The sequence below is a fragment of the Bison bison genome, unplaced genomic scaffold, assembly GCF_000754665.1.
Source record: "Bison bison bison isolate TAMUID 2011002044 unplaced genomic scaffold, Bison_UMD1.0 scf7180017864167, whole genome shotgun sequence".
NCBI classification, from domain to species: Eukaryota; Metazoa; Chordata; class Mammalia; order Artiodactyla; family Bovidae; genus Bison; species Bison bison.
In genome coordinates this window covers 3,010,135-3,016,836 of record NW_011494739.1, presented here as the reverse complement: position 1 = coordinate 3,016,836, position 6,702 = coordinate 3,010,135, and positions in this window count along the sequence as shown.

Genomic DNA, 6,702 nt, shown 5'->3' with positions numbered 1-6,702 from the left:
TCTAGTCAAGGCTATGGTTTTTCCTGTGGTCATGTATGGATGTGAGAGTTGGACTGTGAAGAAGGCAGAGCGCCGAAGAATTGATGCTTTTGAACTGTGGTGTTGGAGAAGACTCTTGAGAGTCCCTTGGACTGCAAGGAGATCCAATCAGTCCATTCTGAAGGAGATCAGCCCTGGGATTTCTTTGGAAAGAATGATGCTGAAGCTGAAATTCCAGTACTTTGGCCACCTCATGCGAAGAGTTGACTCATTGGAAAAGACTCTGATGCTGGGAGGATTTGGGGGCAGGAGGAGAAGGGGACGACAGAGGATGAGATGGCTGGATGGCATCACTGACTAGATGGACGTGAGTCTGGGTGTTACCACCTTGATCAAAATGAAACAAAAAGACTAAAAATACTCCCCACTTGGGAAGAGAAAATACAGTGTATGTGGATTGGAAAGCTTCAAGGGCTAGATGATTGAGTTATCTGATACTGCAATTAATTAGAATTAAAATAAATCCTTTAATCAGTTGGTCTCTGATTGGCACCTAATTTATTTTTATTAACATCTCAAGAACTGTAAACTTCCTAGGGACTTTGTTTTACTCCCTCTTGCATTCTCAGTGCCTGCAAGAGTCTTTGCTGCTGCTAAGTCGCTTCAGTTGTGTCCGACTCTTTGCGACCCCATAGACGGCAGTCCATCAGGCTCCCCCGTCCCTGGGATTCTCCAGGCGAGAACACTGGAGTGGGTTGCCATTTCCTTCTCCAGTGCATGAAAGTGAAAAGTGAAAGTGAAGTCGCTCAGTCGTGCCTGACTCTTAGCGACCCCGTGGACTACAGCCTACCAGGCTCCTCTGTCCATGGGATTTTCCAGGCAAGAGTATTGGAGTGGGGTGCCATTGCCTTCTCCGAATAGGTTGAGAGCAAGAGTCTAAGTCCTCCATAAACCAAAAAAGTACAGATTCATTCCGAGAGGGTTGACCAGCAGACCCTAAAAAAGTTTGATTCAACTAGAATCTCATTTCTAGGGTAGGGAAACAGAAGGCTGGAAAGATCAAAAGCACTGGTCCAAGGTTAAACAGCTAGTGAGAGCTGGGGATGGCTTCTAAGATTGGTTTTCTCTTAAAGCAATGGACAGAAAAACAGAGAATAGCAAAAATAAAGGATTTTTAGACAGACTCTCAAACCAGTGTTCTTTTCGGACAGGTACAACTACCCCTCACCAAATTCATTTGGGGTGGAATAAACAAAAATAGCTGCTCTTTATCAAACTGTAATTCTATGCTGGGAGAGTTGGAAGCATTCTTGCCTTCTGTCCTCTCAACCTTAGTATGGGGTATAGTGCCTTCTGTTATCCAAGTGACAACCCTGAGGCTCAGATGTGCCAGATGTCCTGGGTCCATGGCACACATCAGGGAAGTAGAAGGGAAAGGAGGTGGGGGAGGGGCTTTCCCAAATGAGGCCCATCTAACCACAGATGCCAGGATCCTTCACCTCCTCCCCCCAAAGCTACTGATGACACCCAGTGGTAATGACTGTGCGGGCGTTAAAGTTCAGGCAGCTGCATGGTTTTTCTCTTCCCCCTTGGTTTCCTCTTTTAGAATATTGGTTTCTTAGCTACTCTGTGTTGCAGACTATACACAGCTAAAATGTACAGGTTTATTTTTTAATATCAGTAGCAACTAGTTTGTGTTGAGAGCTGTCAGCATTGTATTCTGCCTTTATTTCATTAGAGTATTTCATTTCCAGCCACACTGAGAAGTAGGTCTATTATCTGCTGCTTCTTCCCACTGTCTGTTGAATGAGCTGGTAAAGGATATTCCCTTATGAGGATCCTTGGTGACAAGTTTGATCCCTGGATCAAGCTGTGAACTTGAAGGGCAGGAGAGGCGTGGAATCATGATAGAGAAAACCATTACCTTCTACCAAAATCAGTACTCCTTAGAGACATCCTTGGTAGTCCAGTGGTTAAGACTCTACTTTTCCAATGCAGAGAGCATGGTTCCATTCCTGATCAGAAAACTAAGATCTCACATGCTGTTCAGCCAATTAAAAAAATCAGTATTCCTTAACCTTTCTGGGGTCATTGGACCTGTTGGAGAATTTGGTGAAAGCTTTGGACTTATTCCCCAGAAAAATTATCCATAAGCACTCAGGATGCTACAATTTGTTTGTTATTTTAGTTGCTAAGTCATCTCTGACTCTTTTTGACTCATGAACTGTAGCCTGCCAGGCTCCTCTGTCAATGGCATTTCCCAGGCAAAAATACTAGAGTGGGTAGCCATTTCCTTCTCCAGGGGATCTTCCTGACCCAGGGTTTGAACCCTTGTTGTCTTCATTGGCAGGTGGATTCTTTACCACTGAGCCACCTGGGAAGCCCAGCTGTACTTTATACATATATGCATTTTATTCATGGCTTCCTGAAGCCCAGGCTAAGACCCACTACTTTAAGTGCTTCAACTGCCTGTTAAAATAGTTCCCAAATACTTCCGACTTCTAAACCATTGAGGGTTTTATTTCCTGTTAGCTCTGCCCAGGTGCTCTTCCAAAGCTGCAGTTTTCAATTCTGTCTGGAAAAGGCTGATATGCAGAATAACTCGTTCTAAGAGTCAGCATGAAAAAACAAAAACGTAAAACTACGTGTTAGGATTCTTCAAGATGCTCACAGCCTGGGGACTTCCCTAGTGGTCCAGGGATTAAGACTGTGCTTCCAATGCCGGTGGCGTGGGTTCAGCCCCTGGTGGGTAATTAAGATCCCACATGCCTCTTGGCATGGCCAAAAAATAAAAAAGAATTTCATGGCCTCATTTAAGGTTACACTGGGAGGGTGTCCCAAAGACAGTTAAAATAAAGTAGAAAATGGAAGTGTTTGCGGCGGTAATTCAAGAGAAAAGTTACTTTTCATTGCTGTTTTAGTGAAATATTAAAACTATTCCAGGACTCTACAGGGCCTTTCATGAACTGGGCTCCTAACTACGCCTCCCAGCTCACGTCATTCATTTTTCTTTCCTACACTGGCATCTCTTCCACTTGATAGAACTCTCTCCAGGTATACGTTTACTCCGGAGAAGGCAATGGCACCCCACTCCAGTACTCTTGCCTGGAAAATCCCATGGATGGAGGAGCCTGGTAGGCTGCAGTCCATGGGGTCGCTAAGAGTCGGACACGACTGAGCGACTTCCCTTTCACTTTTCACTTTCATGCATTGGAGAAGGAAATGGCAACCCACTCCAGTGTTCTTGCCTGGAGAATCCCAGGGACGGGGGAGCCTGGTGGGCTTCCGTCTATGGGGTCACACAGAGTCGGACACCACTGAAGTGACTTAGCAGCAGCAGCATACGTTTACTCTCCAGGTGTACATTTATTCTCCAGGTGTATGTTTGCTTTCCAGGTGTACATCTACTCTGCACACTCCCCTTGCTGTTCCCTTTGCAGAACACTCTTCCCCTGCATTTGCCAAGCTGACTCTCTTCAGTGATGCATCATCACTTGGCTCCTGGTCCCTTCTTCAGAGCAATCTTTCCAGACCTCTCCATTTGAAAAGGCACATCTTGGTACTTCTCTGGCGGGCCAGTAGTTGAGGCTCTGTGTTCCCAATGCAGGGGGCATGGGTTTGCTCACTGGTCAGGGAAGTAAGATTCCCCCATGCTGCAGGGTGCATTAAAAACAAAACAAACAAACAAAAAACTCAGGCTTCCGTGATGGTCCAGTGGTTAAGAATCTGCCTTGCAATGCAAGGGACACCAGTTAGAGCCCTGGTTCAGGAAGATTCCACATAGCACAGAGCAGTTAAGCCCACGTACCACAACTACTGAACCCACCTGTGCCCTAGAGCCCGTGCTGTGCTACAAGAGAAGCCAGCACACTGAGAAGCCCACCTACTGTGATGAAGGGTAGCCCCTGCTTGCAGCAACTAGAGAAAGCCTGAGTGCAGCAGTGAACACCCACCACAGCCAAAAAAATAAATAAATCTTTTTAAAAAATGCACATCTCCCCCATCACCCTACCCACTACCCTGATTTAATTTCTTCCTTCCATTTACCATCACTGATAACCTGTTATAAATGTAACTTTTGATGTCTTGTCCACCATGGAGTTTTTGCATTAATTTAGATTTTTAAAATGTTGTATAAAATATAATTTATCTTTATTACCAAGTGCTGGGTGTGCCCGCCTGCATTTTGCATCCAAAGAGAGCGCCTCACTGGCCTTCACCCTCACTTTGGCCCTGGTATTCCATCTCCCTGAGCTGAGAAGAAAGCTGCATGATGAGACCCTTTGTTTTGTCTACTGCAGCACGTCTAGTGATCAGAAGAGGCCTGGGCAGATAGGAGATGCTCAATAAACGATTGTTAAATGAATGAAGGAAAGGAAAATGACATTAGCAAATAACCTACAAATATGGGCAACTTGCAAAGGGAAAGCTTCGGGAGACCTGGGGTGCGTACTTGGGGAGAACATAACATTTTTAAAAGATGCTTTGTTAAGAAAAATAGTTGCTACCCACCTGGGTTCTTGGCGCCCCCAGGGCCTATCACATTGAAAGATCTCTAAAGGAGGCTTCTCACCACTTCCATCTTCCTGAGGAAATTTAACTTAATTGAGGTCAGGTTGCTACCACCACCACCACCACCACCATACACCCACCATTTCCTCTTCCTACCTGGAGAGGAAACAGTACAGAATTCTGGACATTGAAGAAACAGACTTAGCAAAAAGCTGCTGAAACCTGAAAAATGTGATTTTATCTACTTTACAACTTTTTCAGAAGTAATTATCCTATTAAATCAATCAGTGGAAACTCATCCCATAACTGCTCTCTTTCAAAAAAAGGAAGGAAACTCATTTAGCTAGGAGCAGCGGTTTTCAATATTTTGAACCCAGTGGTTCTGGTTTTATACTTTGTTGCCAAAGATCCCTGGTTTAAACTGATCTCAAAAAAAGAAATATCTATAGATAGATATAGCTCCAGATGTCTGTCTCTTTGTGGTGTCTCTGTCTCTCTTTTTGGCTCTCTCTCAGTCATTCTATCTCTCTACACACATAGGTACATACTTACATAGTGTTCTGAAACCATGTGGGACCTGTTCATTACCTCCTGGAGACTAGGTCACTTATAAAGGACTAAATGAGTTGAAACATCTAAAGCATTAGAACAGTATCTGAAATGTAGTAATCACTAAATAGATACATCCCGTTGCTATCACTAGTGTGAAACACATCACTTTGCCTCCTGGGGCAAACACTGACTGGTGTCTCCCTGGAGCAGCCCTTCCTCTCTACAGTGCCATTTCTCACTTTGCTAGGGGTTCCGGCTGGGACACAGCACTCCAGGGGTCTCTCGTGTTTCTGCATGTCTTCTGAACAGAGGCATTGGCTTGATATTTTGTTCCAGACTATCTTGTCAAGGATGTATGTAGCAAACCCCTTGGAAGACAGAGACAACATCTCCCTCCAGAGAAGAATGGCAGGATTGTTTGCTGTCCAATGTCATAAAGATAAAGTCTTCCTCTGAGGCAAAGCTTGGTCAGGTTTACACAGAGACTGCTATAAAAGATTGGGAGCTTCCTAGGTTCAGGGGTTTTTTATGGCTTTGATGCAAACCCTTTGTGTGCACAGCATCACATACACACACCTTTGCATTGCCTCTGGGACTTGAGGGGTATGGGGAAATGATGTAAAAATGAAGCATTAGCAGACTTCCCTGGTGGTAGAGTGGCTAAGGATCGTCTTGCCAATGCAGGGGAGGTGGGTTCTGTCTCTGGTCTGGAAAGATCCCATGTGCCATGGAGCAATTGAGCCTGTGCGCCACAACCAAGAGCCCTGGAGTCACAGCTACTGAGCCTGCACGCTCTAGGGCCTGAGAGCCACAACTAATGAGCCCCTGTGCCACAACTACTGAAGCCCATGAGCACTAGAGCCTGTGCTCTGCAACAAGAGAGGCCACTGCAATAGAAGCCCGTGCACCGCAACAAAAGTAGCCCATGCTCACTGCAACTAGAGGAAGCCCACGAGCAGCAATGAAGACTCAGCACAACCAAAACTAGGAATAAATAAATAATTTTTTTTATTTTAAAAATGAATCAGTAACCACTTGTGAGGCTATAAGAGGAGCCATTTGACTCTGTGTAGGAGAGTTGACATAATAACAGGTCTGACTAATATCCTTAGAAAGGCCTGCTGGCAAGATTGGCTTTGGCGGTTGTATAGGAACTTGGTTTCAGGGAGAGTTTCCACCATCCCTGAGTTGATAAGAATGGAGCAGGGCCTAAACTGTTTGTACAAACAATGTGATTCATACAGGACACCTGCTTCCCTTCAAAGAGTCTGAGACTTTGGTCCACACCACACAGAGGCTCACACATGATCAACGCTAGTGAAAACCCTGGAGGCCAGGCTGTCATGAATTTCTCTGGCCAGCAACACTCCCTGTATATTGTCATGGCTTCCAGCTGGGGGAGTTAAGGGGGTCCTAGGTAACCCCCGGGAGGGGACTCTTGGCAGCCTGAGCCTGCCCTGGTGCTTCATTCCCACGTGACCTTTCCCTTTGCAGATTTTGCTCTGTCTCCTTTCATTGTGATAGATCGGAGGGGTGAGACACTATACGTGGGATCCTGTGAAGCTTCCTACCGAATCAGGGGGCCTCAGGGCGGTCTTGGGTACCCCCGACATGGTCTCTGACCCCAGAATATCATGTCTTCTCTCAGCATCCATGAAA